Below are 20,181 nucleotides of genomic sequence, written 5' to 3'. Positions count from 1 at the left end.
TAAAAATGCTGTATCTTTTCTTTACATTCTTCTTTCTTTGAATAAAGGCACAGACATACATTTCAATGAAATCACTTGAAATAAATGAAACCCAAACAAAATCCAAATTGAATTTCTGTTGAAAAAATAAACTCAACCTGGCTATCTCACTGGCTTCCTGCAAAATTTCTTGATATTTAATTTGAAATAAGTAGTCTGTTATTTCATGCCACCGATATTAAGTTAAAAAGTTAATTTGCACCTGCTGTAGTACTGCTTAACTGTCCTATTCACCCTTCATGAGGTACTATCAGTGTTGTGAAACTATTCTTCAGGAGGTGAAGTAGGATATGTTTTATTTATATATATATATATAAAATCAGTCTGTGGCTAACCATACATTTGCTTAACCTGAGTCTGATGAATCTAGACAATTATAGGCAACTGATATTTTAAAAAATAGGAATTTCTTCAAATATTAGAGTTTGGAGGATCACTGACAAATTGAAAATTTCATCATTTTTAAATGTATTATCCAAAGTACACATGCTGTTTTTAATATACTATCAAAACAGAACTCATTTTAACCCTTGCTAAAATGTTTTATATATCATATCAGAATATATACCCTTAAAGTAACACAATTAATGCCAAGTAAAGCTGGTGAGCTTAAAACAAGTGCTGTAAAGATGATTACCTGCACATAATTGCAGATGGTCTTCAAGTTAGTTTTAACTTATTCAGGAAAATGTGTTGGTCACACAACTCCCCCCACCCCTTGCCCCGGCCTTCATTTACACAGTTTGCTAACCATTCACTAGCATTTACATATAGACTTAAAATTAAATGTAAGTCTATAAAGCAGTGATTCAGACAAATCTAGATCAATTCTCTAAAAATATCTTCAAATATTGCTTGGATTTTCAGGAAGAAAAATCCTACTGTTATACAGAGTGTGTGGTGGTTTGAATACCCCTGAAAACTATCCTGTGTTCACAGAGAAACATTTGTTCATTCCACAAGAAGATGATCTAGGATTTTAAATGCTGATGACTCACCAACACCTGCTCATACTAAAGAGTAAACAAGAATTTTTTCAAATATCTGCTAAAGCAGCATTCACATCTATGCCCTCAGAGTCATCACTTTGATGCCTGTGCCTGAAAGAAACTTGTTCTACATGAGCCAAACATAACCTGAGAGGAAGCCATAAGAATATTTTGACTTAGAAAGTTAAAGAAATTGTTTTCCCAAAAGCATTCCTTAAATATTCTAACCAAGGAACACTAATCAGTTGTCCAAGATTATATTTCACAGCCTTCTGGGAATGCTCAGAATATAAATGTATTTAACTTTTTGTGTTAGCGAAGCTCTGGACACTGTCTCTAGAGGTCAGTACTGTTATTCAGATCCAAAAAAGCTCAGTAAATTCTGCCAGGTCTGTCTAATTTCCTCCTGTGAAGAACAGAAAGGAACCTAGGTAATCCTTTGGGAGCACTGAGTTTGCTTTGAAGAAGGCCTCTATCTCCAGACCAAAGAAGAAAAGAAGTTAGAGGAAAATCAGAAAGAGATATTCAGAGTCCCAACATTTTTTATGAACAAAAACAACATAAGATACCTATGAGTCAGTTAACAATTTAATCAATCACCTGTCACTTCACTACTTTCTGGGACCAGCAACAGCAACAAATAATGCAGTGCAATGGCTGCAATGAAGCATTGGGGTGTGAGAGACAAAGGAAAAAATAACAATCTGTAGGACCTCCCTGGCAGTTCACTGGTTAAGACTCTGTGCTGCCAATGCAGAAGACAGGGGTTCAGTCCCTGGTCGGGGAACTAAGATCCCACAAGTTTCATGGTGTGGCCAAAAATAAAAGTACATAAATATTTTTAAAAAAGAAAATTGTCAAAATAATTGAAATTTAAAACAAAATTCCTGTTATTGAGGTTGGAATAGGCTCCACATTTGCTTATTGAAGTTTTAAATAGCTTAATGAAGTTAGAAACCAACCAAATCTACACATGTTTATCCCCATTACTATTGAGCACTTTCCATTCAGTAGTCTTAGTACTGCAGGGTGGATACACTAAGAGTCATCTGCACAAATGGGCCCCAAGGGCAAAGAAGAAATCAAAAGCAGATTACAAAGTAGTTTTATATCAATTAAAATAAAAACAAAATATAACAAAGTCTATACAATGCTGGTAAGGCATTAATTATAGGGAGATTTGTTGCACCAAACAACTATAATGGAAAAGAAAAATATTCTCACATTTGTCCTCAATTTCCCTCTTAAAATTAGACAAAGAAATAAAGATCAGAGTGAAAAATCAGTAAAAATAAAGCACCAGAAAATACAATAGAGAGAAAATGAAAGCAAAATCAGTTATTTGAGAAATATTCTAAAACTGATATGATAGCACTATAAATAAACAGATATTAAAAAGCTAATAAGTAAATAATATAAGCAATGTTATGCCTAAAATTTCAACAATCTGGATAAAAATTTCAAAAGTTAGCAGATGATTTGAAAAGACACTTCACCAAAAAAGATATTTGAATGTCAAATTAGTGGGTGAAAATTTGCTTAACACCATTAGTCATCTATGAATACAAATTAAAGCCATAATGAGATAGCAGTTTACCACTCTAATAAGGGCTAAAATTGAGACAAGTGACATATCAAGTACTGAAGAGCATCTTGAACACTCTTAAACTTCTTGTGGGGAGGTAAACTGGTACAATCACTCACTTTTCCAAAATAGCTTACAGTTTCCTAAAATATTAAGTGTGCATAAGACTAGCCATTTCACTCCTACATATTTACCTTTCAAGACTATATCCCAAATCAGTAACTTCTACATGAATGAACATAGCGTTATTTGTAATAGGAAAAAACTGGACCTAACCCAAATGTCTATTAAGAACATAGTGAAGAAACAAATTGTAAAATTTGCATTCATGGGATTTGCATTCATTTCCTCATCAATCAAAAGGGATGAACAACTGATGCATGCAACAATATGGATTAATCTTTAAATCATTTTTATGAAAGAAACTAGCAAACACAGAATTTATACTGTATGATTAAATGTGTATAAATATCTAGAGAATGCAAACTAATCTATAGAGACAGAAAGCAAATCAACAGTTGCCAGAGAAAAGGGGTCCAGTAAAGCACAAGAAGGAGGGCTACATTGGACACAAGGAAACTCTTTGGAGTGATAGACACTCTTATTATTTTGATTGTGGGGATGGTTTCAGGGGACTGCACATTTGTCAAAACTGATCAAATTGTGCAGTTTAAATATGTTCAATTTAGGATAAGCCATTAGAAGTGTTGAAAGTAACCTAAGATTGAGGATTAATAACTAAAGAATGAATGTAGAGAAGATCTCTCCTCAAAATTGGGAGTCAGCATTGGCACAATTCAAAATTGGAGCACTTGTTGTTGTAGCTGCAGCCAGAACTGCCACCATCACAGAACAAGAGGAAGTGTCTCTAGAGAGTAGAAAGGCTAAGGTTGGCCAGAGCATATGCAGAGAATGAGTACAGAGAAAAAGCTGGATACAGGGTGTCTGTGGTCTGAGGTGTGTATAAATTTTAAAGAAACTAGGAAAAAAGCAACAACAACTTGGACCTAGACTGGAAGATGTTGACCGGTGAATGCTCAGATAGAGCATGTGTTGGAGCCTTGTCATGGACAGGCAGGCACAAGGTCTGGGATGCAAATATCTGCTCCACTAGGGTCTGATGGTGCAGCAAGGTGATGGGCAAGTTTGTCCTGGGGCTGTGAACTTGCTGAGAAACTGTGTGCTTGGGAACAGTTTTGGGAAGTGGAGAAAAATCCAGAAGGAAACAAAACAAACAAATAATTAGTGATAATAAGAGGATGACAGAGGATGAGATGGTTGGATGGCATCATCGACGTGATGGAAATGAGTTTGAGTAAGCTCTGGGCATTGCTGATGGACAGGGAAGCCCGGTGTGCTGCCGTTCATGGGGTTGCAAAGGGTTGGACACAACTGAGTGAACTGAACTGAAGTTCAGTTGTGTCTGACTCTTTGAGATCCCATGGACTGCAGCACACCAGTCCTCCCTGTCCATCACCAACTCCCAGAGTCCACCCAAACCCATGTCCATTGAGTTGGTGATGCCATCCAACCATCTCATCTTCAGTCATCCCCTACTCCTCCTACCCTCAATCTTTCCCAGCACCAGGGTCTTTTCAAATGAGTCAGCTCTTCGCATCAGGTGTCCAAAATATTGGAGTTTCAGCTTCAACATCAGTCCTTCCAATGAAAACCCAGGACTGATCCCCTTTAGGATGGACTGGTTGGATTTCTTTGCAGTCCAAGGGACTCTCAAGAGTCTTCTCCAATATCACAGTTCAAATGCATCAATTGTTTGGTGCTCAGCTCTCTTTATAGTCCAACTCTCACATCCATACATGACCAATGGAAAAACATAGCCTTGACTAGACGGACCTTTGTTGACAAAGTAATGTCTCTGTTTTTTAATATGCTGTCTAGGTTGGTCATAACTTTCCTTCCAAGGAGTAAGTGCCTTTTAATTTCATGGCTGCATTCACCATCTGCAGTGATTTTGGAGCCCCCCAAAATAAAGTCAGCCACTGTTTCCACTGTTTCCCCATCTGTTTGCCAGGAAGTGATGGGACTGGATACCATGATCTTAGTTTTCCGAATGTTGAGTTTTAAGCCAATTTTTTCATTCTCCTCTTTCGCCTTCATCAAGAGGCTCTTTAGTTCTTCTTCACTTTATGCCATAAGGGTGGTGTCATCTGCATATCTGCAGGGAGGGCACTGGCAACCCACTCCAATACTCTTGCCTGGAAAATTCCATGGACAGAGGAGCCTAGTAGGCTGCAATCCATGGGGTCGCGAAGAGTTCGACAAGACTGATCGACTTCACCTTCACTTTTCACTTTCATGCATTGGAGAAGAAAATGGCAAGCCACTCCAGTGTTCTTGTTTGCAGAATTCCAGGGATGGCAGAGCCTGGAGGGCTCCCGTCTATGGGGTTGCACAGAGTCAGACATGACTGAAGCAACTTAGCAGCAGCAGCAGCAGCAGCAGCAGCATCTGTATATCTGAGGTTATTGATGTTTCTCTCTGCAACCTTGATTCCAGCTTATGTTTCTTCCAGCCCAGCATTTCTCATGATGTACTCTGCATATAAGTTAAATAAGCAGGGTGACAATATAGAGCCTTGACATACTCCTTTTCCTATTTGGAACCAGTCTGTTGTTCCATGTCCAGTTCTAACTGTTGCTTCCTGACCTGCATATGTGTTTCTCAAGAGGCAGGTCAGATGGTCTGGTATTCCCATCTCTTTCAGAATTTTCCACAGTATATTGTGATCAACACAGTCAAAGGCTTTGGCATAGTTAATAAAACAGAAATAGACGTTTTTCTGGAACTCTTTTGCTTTTTCGATGATCCAGTGGATGGTGGCAATTTGATTTTTTGTTCCTCTGCATTTTCCAAGATCAGCTTGAACATCTGGAAGTTCATGGTTCACGTATTGCTGAAGCCTGGTTTGGAGAATTTTGAGCATTAACTCACTAGCGTATAGATGAGTGCAATTGTGTGGTAGTTTGAGCATTCTTTGGTATTGCCTTTATTTGGGAATGGAATGAAAACTGACTTTTTCCAGTCCTGTGGCCACTGATGAGTTTTCCAAATTTGCTGACATATTGAGTGCAGCACTTTCACAGCATCATCTTTCAGGATTTGAAATAGCTCAACTGGAATTCCATCACCTATGCTAGCTTTGTTCATAGTGATGCTTCCTAAGGCCCACTTGACTTCAAATTCCAGGATGTCTGGCTCTAGGTGAGTGATCAGATCTTTGTGATTATCTTGGTCATGAAGATTTTTTTGTACAGTTCTTCTGTGTATTCTTGCCACCTCTTAATATTTTCTGTTTCTGTTAGGCTCATACCATTTCTGTCCTTTATTGAGCCCATCTTTGCCTGAAATGTTCCCTTGGTATCTCTAATTTTCTTGAAGAGATCTCTAGTCTTTCCCATTCTGTTGTTTTCTTCTATTTCTTTGCATTGATTGCTGAGGAAGGATTTCTTATTTCTCCTGTTATTCTTTGGAACTCTGCATTTAGATGTTTTTATCTTTCCTTTTCTCCTTTGCTTTTCATTTCCCTTCTTTTCACAGCTATTCGTAGGCCTCCTCAGACAACCATTTTGCTTTTTGCATTTCTTTTCCTTGGTGATGGTCTTGATTCTTGTCTCCTGTACAATGTCATGAACCTCCATCCATAGTTTATCAGGCACTCTGTCTGTCAGATCTAGTCCCTGAAATCTATGTCTCACTTCCACTATATAGTCATAAAGGATTTGATTTAGGTCATACCTGAATGGTCTGGTGGTTTTCTCCACTTTCTTTAATTTCTAACTATTTCACCAAACAGAGCTCAATACTGAAAAATAATGTCTCCTTTATGAACTTGTGGTGGTTTAGTCACTCAGTTGGGCCCAACTCTTCCAACCCCAAGGACTGTAGCCCACCAGGCTCCTCTGTTCATGCAATTTCCCAGGCAAGAATATTTGGGTGGGTTGCCATTTTCTTTTCCAGGGAATCTTCCTAACCCAGGGATATGAACCCGTGTCTCCTGCATTGAATGTGGATTCTTTACTGCTGAGCCACCAGAGAAGAGCTTTATGAACTTACATTTTCTTAATTTTCCCCGTGTCCAGAGAATATCAGCAACTTGACTTGTCCCCAAGTTTACATGTGAATGATTATGAAAATTCTCTTTAGCCTCATGGTTCACTATGGGTTAGAGAAATTGACACTTATATTTCTTCATTTCATCACCTCTGACATTTATAGAGTAGACAATTTGAGTTCAGATCATTCTCAAAGCCATAGAACTCTATGATTCCAAGCCCCTGTTTACTCTTGCATAAAGTTTTTAACATATAGAGTTCAGTTCTGTTCAGTCACTCAGTCGTGTCCTACTCTTTATGACCCCATGAACTGTAGCATGCCACGCCTCCCTGTCCATCACCAACTCCCAGAGTCCACCCAAACCCAGGTCCATTGAGTCGGTGATGCCATCCAACCATCTCATCCTCTGTCATCCCCTTCTCCTTCTGCCCTCAATCTTTCCCAGCATCAGCACCTTTTCAAATCAGTCAGCTCTTCACATCATGTGGCCAAACTATTGGAGTTTCAGCTTCAATATCAGTCCTTCCAATGAAAACCCAGGACTGACGAGTAGAAGAAATCAATTATGTTTTCCCTCTGAAAATATCTTGACAACAAACTTTTCTAATAGCCTTTTTCATCTCTGTGTTTCTCAGAGTGTAAATTAAGGGACTGAACATAGAAACAATGATGGTATAAAAAAGAGAAAAAAATTTGTCCTCAGGGAAAGTTTTAGGGGGTCTTAAATAGGCAAAGATTGAAAGACCAAAAAATAAGACAACCACAGTGATGTGAGACCCACAAGTAAACAGGGCTTTGTGCCTTCCTTCAGCTGAATGGTTTCTTAAGGTGAATAATACAATGACATAGGACCCAAACAAGAGAACAAAGGTTACTAAGGCAACCATTTCTGAGTTGGCAACCACAAGGACACCAGTGACATAGGTATCAGTACAGGCAACTTTTAATAAAGGAAAAATGTCACAATAGTAGTGGTCAATTTCACTGGGGCCACAGAAGGGCAAACTGATTGTCATAGAGAACGGAGAAAAGGCATGGACAGCCCCACCAGCCCAAGCTGCCAGGATGAGGATATTGCACATTTTCCTGTTCATGGTAATCATGTAGTGGAGAGGCTTGCAGATGGCAACCCAGCGATCAAAGGCCATGATTGTAAGGATGCAGATTTCAATCATTCCTAAGAAGTGCAAGGAAAAGACCTGAACATGCAGTTACCATAAGAGATGGTTTTCTTTCCCAGGAGCAGGTCACTGATCAGTTTGGGTGCCATACAAGAGGTATAGCAGATGTCCATGAAGGATAAGTGGCTGAGGCAATAGTACATTGGTTGGTGAAAAAGGACACTGCATCAGATGGAGACAAGGATCCGAAGATTTCCCACCAACAGGGCAACATAACAGAATAACAATACAAAGCAAAACATCTGTATATTTTGGTCAGAGGAAAGCCCCACAAAAATGAATTCTGATACATTTCTCTGATTTTCCATATGGTGAATTTAATGTGTATTATGTTCTTGCCTGGAGAATCCCAGGGGCAGGGGAGCCTGGTGGGCTGCCATCTATGGGGTCGCACAGAGCCGGACAGAACTGAAGTGACTTAGCAGCAGCAGCAGCAGCAGCAGGCAAAAACTGTCAAGTACCTGAAAGAAAAATCAGCACAAGCATTTGGATGAAACACTTACAGTAAAATTATAGCAAGTTTACTATAAAATTATAACCATTAACATATCATTGAAGCAAATTCATAAGGTATTTACTGTATTTGCTATGGGAAATTATAGACTTTATTGCCCCACAGCTTCCTTTTGTATCAAAATATTCTGTTCTATTGATGGAATTAAATATGTATTCTCTTCAGTATTCCTCAGTTTTTAAATTTAATGATTAACATATCACTATTTCCTAAAGGGTAAAGGAACAATTATGGAGAAGGGAACGGCTACCCATTCCTGTATTCTTCCCTAAAGAATCTCATGGGCAGAGGAGTCTCGCAGGCTGCAGTCCATAGGGTCACACAGAGTTGGACACATCTGAAGTGATTAAGCAGCAACATCATAATATTTAGGGAAAAATGAATATTTATTTACTCATTTCTGGGTAAGTGACATATTGATATATTAAGCATGTATGTTTTTGTACGAGATACAGTGTTTTTTTTTTTTAATATAATGTTTCTTTCTCCAACAGGATGGTGGTTACCCCCTGCATTTTCTTCATGCATAAGTACATAAACAAATTTATGACATCTTTTTCTGAATTTTGCAATGCTTGAGTGGACAATTTATTTGCAAAATATCTGATTTCTTTGCCACTAGTGAAAGAAACATAATCTTATAAGCCAAATAAGTCTTATAAGTCAAATCAATCTTATAAGTCAAATAACTAGAATACATGATCACAAACACTGGAAGGCTGTCAATGATTGACATCCTAAAAATAACTGTAAAATATACGCATCTTTTCTATTTAACCTTTAAGTGTTAAAGTCACTGCTTTTGTAGAAAACTGTAAGTTGTTAAAAATTAGTGGTTTAATAAATAAAGGAAAAAGAAAATTGCTTATAATTACACAGGTATGTTTAATTTCTGCATCTTTTATGTGTTTTATATATATATATATTTTTTTTTTAGTGTTTAATCACTGAAATTCAGTAAAAGATGATGTTATAAAATGATAAAGCATACTTTATGGTCAGTAAGTGTTCGACTATTATGTGTTGCACAAATCAGGGATTGATTCATGAATCTGCTTGCATCATCTTTCTGCATGATTTTTAAGAAATAAAGTATACAGGAGTGGAAAAATATGCACTACATACAGTAGAATTCATTTAAATGCTGCTCTCCACCCTGGTAAACCCAGAAGGTCTTTCCACCTTACTCCTAGATCAGGTGTGAAGACCATACCCAGGCATCACAGACATGTTTTATATATATATATATATAGTTGTAGAGTTATGTAGAAATTAACAAATTCATCATTAACCACACTGTGTAGCTATATTACTGGTAATAATTAAAGTGATTTTAACTAGTGAATAGATAAGACAATAAAACACGCTTGGTATCATTTTAGTTTAATCTATTTGATTCCATGAGGAAAGAGTTTTGGATTTGGTCATATGATATCCTTAACATTTCTCCTTGCTAATCTCCATTTTTAAGAAAATGACAGCAGATCTCTTCCTCAGATTTTTCCGTGATCATGGTAGTTAAATAGCATGTATTCATGTTGTGTGGTTCATTTAAAAAATGTCACAATTATAGTCATAAGTTATGTCTATTATACAGCAATAAAATAAAAACATGTTTTTAATATATTTAAGTACACTGATATGAAGACAACTATTAAATAAGAAGGAGCCTAGTTATTAGAATGGCTTAATCATGGGAACATGATCCCTTTATTCCATTACAAAAGAATCTGATAAAAAGTAACTGAATCAATTTCCCAAATCAGAAAGCTAATAAACAGTAGCTCATAGAAATAATCTGTTTACATTTAGACTGCTGATGCCTCTTCTGGATGGAAACAGAGCAGACAAGGAATCACAAAGGACAGCAGTGGGGGAATTATTTGAATCTATATTTCAAATTCTTTGCAATATAGATTACAGGTGATATGCTAGGTCACTCTAAAAATACATCTATGAAGTTACAAGAATTAAGATGTAGATTAGCATTTATGATTTCAAACCCATTTGCAACATCTTGCCTACAATTTGACCACAGTAGTTTTCAGTGTCCCAATTTGTACTGTTAAAGGATAGCTATTTACTGTTGACTGAATGTTGTTAAGGAAATTATGGTGAACTATCAATTAAGTATTTCTACAGATACTGGCAATAACAAAATTAATCTAATGAATAAATTGAGGGGATAAAATTATAATCATGGAAAAATTAACCTTTCTTTGACTGAAGAAAAATTTTCAAAACATTAAACTCATATATTACATTTATGCAAGTATAAATAGTTTTTAAGAAAGACAATAGCAAAATAATTAGAAAAGGTGAGGAGTATAAAATAAAGAACTAATCACATTGATTCAAACTCCATATATAATAGTAAGTTCCCTCAAGACTGTCAGGCCCCTATAGGCTTTCAACACACACACATTTGCCATTAGATGAAATAGTAGATCCTATGCCTGGCCAATTTATTACCCAATATTTCAATATTAGGGTTTGAATAAATGGTACCATTGTGTCAAATATTTATTTCTGAATTAGTGGAAGACAAACTGTCATCCTGCATAAGCTTAGATACTACCGATTTTACTCTCCAAAATTATTTTAAATATTTTGCTTTCCATAAAATTGTTATTAAGAACTTATAACAAGAACAAAGTGTACTCTTTTGAGATTCTTTGGGAAGGATGTTTAATCTGTCTAAACTTCAGAATCCTTATATGTGCAATTACAATATTGATACATTCTTAAAGAAAATATTGAGAAGTACATAAAATTATAATGTGAAGCTTCCTAGTATGGTACCTACTGCATAACAACTAGACAGGATTCCTTTCCCTACCTTTGACTTAGCTTTACCAATTTCAATCAGTCTAATTTATTTTAGGAAAATCATCATTTGATCTCTGTAGATTAGACGCTCAAAAGTCATAGACAACATAAACATTTCAAAATTTTAATGTTACTTCCCCTACTCCAATTCAGCCTGCAATATACAATTAAGGCTAAACATCACCAAAGCATGTACTCTTATCACTATACCACAATTAAATGTATAACCTTACAATAATAGTTAAGGAGAACAAAAGGCAAATAGTATGCCATTAGCCTAATACAAGCAAAAACATCAGGACAATTTTGAGTTGTCTTCAGGTTAGTTTCCAGCTCTTCTGGAAAATATCTGCTGGGTATATGCTCCACTTTTGGTAAGCACTGTGCTAACCTTTTTCAATCATATAAACCTGAAATGAAATGGGAGACTACAAATCCGTGATGCAAACAAAGCTACATTAATTTTCTGCAAATATATTCAGGATTGTTTTTCTGGGAGAAGCTCTGCTGTTTTGCAAGGGAAACCAAGAGTTAGGTACCCCTGAATCCATCCTGAACTCACAGAGAAGTATGAATTTTTTCCCCAGGGATGTGATCTGGTCTTTTTATTACAGATATAATTTCTTTACACCTGCTCTGAATTGTGAGTAAGCCAGAGATATTTTTGTATACCTGCTAAAGCAATGTGCACATGCATTCGGTAGGAGTCACCTGCTGTATGCTTTTGCCCGGAGGAAATGATATCTGCAAGAGCCAAATATAAACAGGGCATTATAAGAATTCTTCGAAAACTAGGGGCATTTGTTTTCCCAAAAGTGTTTCTAAAGCAGTCTTGTTATAATCACTAACCAGTTGTCCAAGGTTATATTCCTCAGGCTTCCTGGGAATTTTCAGTCTGTAAATTTGCTTTTCACTTTGCTTTAGCAGGGCTCTGGGCACTGAGTCTCTAGAGGGCAGCATTCTTATTCAGACCTGAGGAAGGTCAGGAAATTCTGCCATCTTTACCTAATGCTCTTGTTTGAAAAGTAGGAGGAAGACTTAGTAGCCCTGAGGAAGCATGAGGTTTCTTTGGAGGAGGTCTCTACTTCTTGAGAGGGGAACAACAAAGAGAATCAAAGGGAAACATACAGAGTTTGAATAATTGTCATGGACAAAGCAATATGGATACAGGAATCTCATTCCTCTCAGTCCCAAGTTATTTACTTCCACATTTGTTCCCATTTCTCAAATGGGAGATTAGGTTTTGCACAGAAAAGGAAGAGAAAATAACCAAAGCAAATTAACTTTCCTTTCCTTTCCTTTTGGGAAAAGGGAAAAGATACATACAACTGTGAATCATCAGTTGGGAGTCAATATTACAGGTTATTACAATATACTGGATATAATTGCCTGTGCTATAGTGAATTCTTGTTGCTTCTCAGTTTTACATGTAGTAGTTTGTATCCGTTAACCCCATACTCTTAATTTGTCCTTCCTCCCCTTTCTCTCCCCTTTGATAATCATGTTTTTTTTTTTTTCTACTTTTGCGAGTCTGATTGTGTTTTGTATATGATTCATTTGTATTGTTTTTTAGATTTCACATGCAAGTGATATCATATTGTATTTGTCTTTGACTTATTTCACTAAGCATAATACTCTCTAGGACTATTGACTTTGTTGTAAAAGCCAATATTTCATTCTTTCAAAATTATCATTAATCTGGAAAATTTTCAGTAATCAGCACTTCATTTTTTTTTTCTCATTGTTATCCAAACCCTAGAGTTTAATAAACATTGGTTTTTCACTTTTATTTTACTTCACTGATAATGAATATTAATATCTTTTTGATAGTCTCTATCTTCTTGTCTTTCTAATTCTGTGTTCTGGTAATTTGTCAATAACTGCAATTCTATTTACTGTTTCTTTCTTAAGATAAGATACATTTCTTAAGATATTTACTGTTTCTTTCTTTTTTGTTTTATCCATGAAATTTCAAATTAAAATATTATTTTTTTATTTAGTTTTTTAAATACCCTGGACAATTTTGAGATTCATATATCATGTTTTGAAAATTATTATTTTTATATAATAAATATTTTTACATTGTATTTTTGCCTGATGACCTCAATAAAGGAAGTCATTGTGTGACATACTCTGCAATATCTATTTTCAATATAATTTTCCCCTATATTCAAGATTATTTTTTTAATGTGGTCATAATCTTTTGGAAAAAATTAAATATTGTCTTTCAGTTTGATTTTGAATTCAAGAATGTTTATCTCATTTGTGCTATAATAGAAGTTCCTAGAAAGTTGTAATTGTCTATATTTTGTGTTTGTGTACATATAAGTGTTTTTGTGTGCATTGCAAACCAGCATTAGCATTTGTTGTTGTTCAGTTGCTCAATCATGTAAAACTCTTTGCAACCCCATGGACTGCTTCCTTGTCCTTCACTAACTCCTGGGGCTTGCTCAAACCCATGTCCATTGTGTCGGTGATGCCATACAATCATCTCATCCTCCATCGTCCCCTTATCTTCCCGCCTTCAATATTTCCCAGCATCAAGGTCTTGTCCAATGAGCTGGCCCTTTGAAGCAGGTGGCCAAAGTATTGGAGCTTCAGTTTTAGCATCAGTCCTTCCAATGGATATTCAAGATTACTTTCCTTTAGGATTGACTGGTTTGACTCCTTGCAGTCCAAGAATCTCTCATGTTCTCCAACACCACAGTTTGAAGGCATCAATATTTGGCACTCAGCCTTCTATACTGTCCAGCTCTCACATCCATATATGACTACTGGAAAACCAAAGCTTTGAACATACAGACCTTTCCTGGCAATGTAATGTCTCTGCTTTTTAATACATTGTAGATTTGTCATTGCTTTTCTTTCAGGGAGCAAGCGTCTTTTAATTTCATGGTTGCAGTCACTATTCACAGTGATTTTGGAGCCCAAGAAAACAAAGTCTGTCACAATTTCCATTGTTTCCTCATTTATTTGCCATGACGTGATAGGACCGGATGCCATGATCTTTTTTGTGTGTTGAGTTTTAAGCCAGCTTCTTCACGCTCCTCTTTCACCTTTATCAAGAGGCTCTTTAATTCCTCTTCGCTTTCTGCTTTACCTGCTTATACCTTCTTTACCTGAAACTACTGCCCCTATTTAGAGGCCACTGAAATACATTTTTCTTTTTACTCAGAATCTAAGTAAATAATTTTCCAGCTTTACTTATGATAAGCAACTCCATATCCTCTAGTAAATATCTTATTTTTAAATATTTCCCAGTGATGATTACCTAAATGTTAATCTTGTAAACATTCCCTGACACTCCATTTTGGGACGGAGAAGGAAATGGCACCCCACTCCAGTACTCTTGCCTGGGAAATCCCATGGGTGGAGGAGCCTGGTAGGCTACAGTCCATGGGGTCGCTGGGAGTCGGACACAACTGAGCAACTTCACTTTCACTCTTTACTTTCATGCATTGGAGAAGGAAATGGCAACCCACTCCAGTGTTCTTGCCTGGAGAATCCCAGGGACGGAGGAGCCTGGTGGGCTTCTGTCTATGGGGTCGCACAGAGTCGGACAGGACTGACGCGACTTAGCAGCAGTAGCAGTCATTCTGGGAATTTTTCCTAAGCTCCATTGTACAAACTACCTTTCTAATAGTCTTATTCTTTGTATCTGTGATTGACAGCTTGATTGGCATTGGTTAATATACCCCAGACCTCAGTGATGAATTCTAAAAGTGTCAGAAGTTTCACATATTTCTAAAACTTTTATTGCATCCACCCTAATGTCTTTCTAGTGACATTTTAAAATTTAATATATTTTCGTTTATGTCAGTAATATATTAGCAAAGATTATTAATACAAGGGTGCACCACTATCTTAAAATTTTAACTATTAAAATTTATAATCTAAAACATTAAAAAGAAACAACAGAAGACATATATACACCAAAAGACATTCCAAAATGTTTAAAGCAGTACTACTCTTAATAGCTCTAAGCGAGAAATTATCCAAATGCCTAGCACCAAAAGAATGGATAAATTAATGGTCACATATTCATGCAATGAGATGCTGTAGATCAATGAAAGCAATCAGAGAAGTCAATACATAATGATGTATATTACAAACACAATAATAGAAAAATGGATACAAGAGTATGATCTTTATTGCTATCTTTCTAGAGAATACAAAAATAGATATAAATTGATTTTAAAGATAAAGATAGTGATTTTGTGGGGAAATTGTGATTATACAGGGATATGAAGTGGAGTTCTAGTATATTGATAATTTCTGACTCAATCTGGCTGCTGATTACATGGTGTTGCTTAGTTTTTGACCATTCATGAACTATACATGAGTGGCATGCATATATAGTCAAATAAAAGTTTGAAAATGGAAGGTAATATCTTATTCAGTTTCTCAGCATTTTAAGGCATAAAGTGTGCATGATTTATCTTTTTTCAATAGGATGCTAAATATGTAACTTTTTGTTTTTATCACATGGTCTGGCTATTTTGCATAAACATAGTCCTTAATTGTTAAGACAGATGAAGGAGGGTAAGAATAAGAATAATGCTGAAAATTATGTAAGGTGCCAGTGTAAAAACAGAACAACGGACAGGATATGCTTCCCACCCCCCCTCACTTATCTCTTCAAGCAGAGATGATGAAAATGGATGTGATTCCCAGTCGTGGTCTCACAGAACCTTGTCATGAAACGCAGAAAAGCTTCAGAAAAGTTACTTTCTTTCCAAAAGTACATGACGACACCAAACTTTCCTCAAGGCATTCTTCATCTCTGTGTTTTATCTTCTGGGAAAGTTGTGGCTGGTCTGATGTAAATGAATGACGCAGGTGCGAAAAACAGGACTACAACTGTGATATGAGAACTGCAAGTGGAGAGAGCTTTGCTGCAGCTCTCCACGGAATATGCCTTGATAACAAACAATATAAAAAAGTAAGACAGCATCAAGACAGCAAAGGTAACCAAAACAACTAGGCCTGAATTAGCAGTAACTAAGAAACCTATCATGAATGTATTCGAGCAGGCCAGTTTCAGCAAAGGATACATGTCACAGAAGTAGTGATCTATCTCATTGGGGCCACAGAAGGGTAGGAAGATGGTGAGAAGAAACTGACTGGCAGAGTGTATAAATGCCCCCAGTACGGCAGGCAATGATGGCATTACACCTCTGCCTGCTCATGACGACGGTGTAGTGCAGGGGCTTGCAGATGGCCACGGAATGGTCATAGGCCATCCCTGTGAGGATAAAGACCTCAATGCCTCCAAAGAAATGCACAGTAAAGAGCTGTGCCATGCAGTTCCTACAGGAAATGGTCTTCCTTTCTGCCAGTAAGTCAGTTATTAGCTTGGGTGTCACAATAGATGTGTAGCTAAGGTCACAGAGTGAGAGGTAATTAAGGAAGAATGGGCTGCTCAATGAGCTGACTGCTGGTGATAGAAATCATGATGAGTGCATTTCCTATCCAAATAGCAAGGTAGCAAAATAAAAATAAGATGAAGGATTTCAGTGTTCTTGTTTTTGTAAAGTCCCAAGAGAATAAATACAGTGACATTATTGCATTTTTCCATGGTTAGTGTAGATGGAACACATAAATCACCTGAAATGATATAATTCATGAACCAATATTTAGAAATGGTTATTGAGAAGAGTAATGATCCTATGATTTGAAAGGCACTAATTATTAATAGGTTTAGTAGGACTCATTTAAGTGTCTCTGAATAAAAATCAGGTACTCAAGATACTCTCTACTAAGAATCTGCGTTAATATATACTGACTGATTTCTGTTAGTTTTTCCAGCAAATTGTGATCAGCATCTGTGTTAGTCAACATGAATGTCTTTTATCAATCCACAATAGAGTTTTGAATGCTTCTGAAAAGATGGCAGTGGTTGGTTAACAATGTGCTCCATCAAAAACTTTTATAATAGTAAATAAGAAAAATAAACTAGGATAAATTCTTTTCAGATGTCTTCATGGTGTCTGCATTTTCATACTATGTATTTTCATAATCAATCTCATACTTGGTTTCTTGATCAATTTCTGTTTAGATGTCTGGTTCAATTCTCCCTATGATTGATTAAGTTAACATTGTTACCTACATGGTGAAAAATTGCATTGTAATAGAGACAGAATTTTAAAATAAATAAAATTTGTTTTCATAGCAGAATTTTAAAAGCTTCTGCTAAATTAAAATTAAACTAATTTTAGGAATTTGTTTCAAGACAAATTTATTGAGAAGTAGCTTCTAATCAGTCCCCAAATCAGACCATGGTATATTAGTTAGTAAGTAGAAAGGCTGTTCATTTCAATTTGAATAAAATAATAATGTTGTATATACTACTAGCTTGAAGAATTCACTATATACTTCAAATATGTCCTTTATCATGACTAAAACATATTAAAGCATTTCCATAATTTTAAATCTCTATCTAAAGGAAAATTAGGAATAATCTCAGAAAAGCCAATTCATCAATATGTATTTATTAGGAGTTTACTAAAAATTTTCCTTGAAGGTTAGCTCTCTTTTTATCCAGAAGGATATAGCTATGCTTATTTCTTACCTGGTATTCTTCCTTGATTCATCTTCCTCATTGACATAGGACTACTATGATTGACTTCACATATTTGAATGTCTTTAAAAATAATGATCAGAATCTAACCATTCATTATATTTTTGGGGTATCCCTCGTTATATGTCTTAACTAAGCCACTAAATTCAGACATAAATTTTGCAAGGTAGTTAATATATTTAATCTTTTTCTTTTCTTAAAACCTAAGTAAAATATTCTTTAGAATTCAGATTGACTCTGGGACAATTTTGATCACCGTTGAGAAAGATTTTTTTTTTTAATGCATAAAATAGTGTACAGACAAGATGATTATGTTAAAATAAATGTACACAAAAATAATGTTCAAGGGTTAAATAATTTGTATATAATAACATACCTAGTATGCAGCAAACTAGGGTTTATAGCTTAACTTTTCTGACTCCATTGCCTGTTTTACAATGTTTCAAAAATGAAAAAAAAAAAAAAGCAACAAGATAGATTTAACATTAACCCCACTTCACCCAACTCTGAAGTTTGCATAGGTTTCTTAAACCTTCTAGATAAAACTATGATACCTCCTGATACCACTGTTCCATTCTAGTCGCAAAAACTTAAATTTAAAAAACTGTGTAAATGGAAACACAGAACATAGTTGGGCTAAAGTCTCTATGAGAAACTACAAACCAAGTCAGCTCCGAATTGTCATAAATAAGACACTACTTCTGTAGGAAGCAATTTCATGTTCTTTCAAGTGTGAGCACTAACTGTGCATCTCAACTCTTAGCCATGTAAAATAATAGGCAGGAGAAATGTTTTAAGGAGCATGTCCTAACATTGCCACTTCTTATATCTATGAACTTGAAAACTCCTGGCTCTGTGAAATGAAGAAATTAGCTTCATTGTTCTAATAGACCTTTCCACTATTACATCTTTTTCAGAATAAAAATTAGCTTAATATTGCTTAATGTTTTACTGACCTTCTCCCTTGAGTTATAACAATGTGTCCTTTTTTTATATATGCAGTCATCCTGCAGTATTATTTTATGACTTTGATCTTATTTTTCCAGAATCTGTTATGCCACCCTCAGTTTACTCTCAGATCCTCCTTGAATTTCCTGGTCCCTTAATGAAAAAAGTTCTTACTCTATAGAATAAAGCCTATTTTAAAACCAGCAGCTAATTAATATTTTCTTAACCCAGTAGTTTAAAATATATTGCAAGAAATACCACATATTTATGGAAGCTCCTGGCAAGGAAAAAAAAGACATAATTTACTCACATATTTTCCTCTGCACTTATCTTGACTCTATTCTTCTTGTATAGTTTCTGTCCTGTCTTCATTGAAATGATAGTCATCCTTTAACTGCTCAAGTGATTTCAAGTTTCTAACTTGAATGCTACTGCTGAGTTTCACTTTCTAATTTTCCCCGATCTGTAAATAAATAGTACAACATTTACATAATTTTAGTAACTACTGTCCCCTACAGCACCATCAAATCAAATAAATGATGGGGATTTATTTCACAGAAAAAATCTTGAGGGTAAGAAGAGTATTCTGTTATCCAAAACTAGTCAAATAGAGTTTTATAGACTGTGTTTATACTACCACATCATTCCTGAGGGGTTTAGACACAAAACTCTGTAAAATTTTAAGTAAACTTTATATCCTAAAGGTACATATATTTCTTCCCTAAAGGTTGCTTACTTAGGTTCAAGTTAATTGTGTATATTGGGTTTCCCAGGTGGCTCAGTGGTAAAGAATCCACCTGCCAATGCAGGAGATGTGGGTTTAATCTCTGGGTCAGGAAGATCCCCTGGAGAAGGAAATGGCAACCCACTCCAGTATTCTTGCCTGGAAATCCCATGGAAAGAGGAGCTTAACAGGCTACAGTCCAGGGGGTCGCAAAGATTCAGACATGGCTTAGTGACTAAACAGCAACAATAATTATGTGTATGTTCCCAAATAATCCACTCACCAGTGTCCTTTTAGATCTAAGTTATCAGAGCAACTCTAGAAGTGGATTATAAGTGCCCTGCAAAAGAGGTAAACCTGCAGCATGTTAGAATCCCTTAATGACTGAGATCTGCTATGTATGCAATTTGAGTTTCTTTTCTCCTTGCTATTATATGAGGAAACCTGTAGTCAGTCCTTCTGTTAAGAAACAATTTTCATCCATCCTCATGTAGTGTTTTCATGTTTGTCTTCAAGGGGGCAAAAATGAATGTTCTTTAATGTACATCCAGTTAAGATAAATTTTTCTGGAAAATTACAGATATATAGAACATTCTTTCATATCTTTCTAGGTTTACAAAAAACTTATTAGACTAATTTGTCAACAGTGGAGTTGACCATTGTGTAATTTTGCTCTCACAATTTTTCAACAGCTTTTCCTCTTTTTATGTCTATATAA

General features: G+C 35.9%; 2 pseudogenes; both read right to left on the bottom strand.

Moving 5' to 3' along the window:
- Positions 1–7,250: 7,250 nt before the first annotated feature.
- LOC120878251 lies at positions 7,251–8,176 on the bottom strand (annotated as a pseudogene).
- Positions 8,177–15,935: 7,759 nt separating this feature from the next.
- On the bottom strand, positions 15,936–16,789 carry LOC120878250 (annotated as a pseudogene).
- Between the last annotated feature and the right edge of the window lie 3,392 nt (positions 16,790–20,181).

Source organism: Oryx dammah, unplaced genomic scaffold (assembly GCF_014754425.2).
Source record: "Oryx dammah isolate SB20612 unplaced genomic scaffold, SCBI_Odam_1.1 HiC_scaffold_18, whole genome shotgun sequence".
NCBI lineage: Eukaryota > Metazoa > Chordata > Mammalia > Artiodactyla > Bovidae > Oryx > Oryx dammah.
Note: the sequence above shows the minus strand (reverse complement) of the source record. Positions and strands in the feature narration are given on the sequence as shown.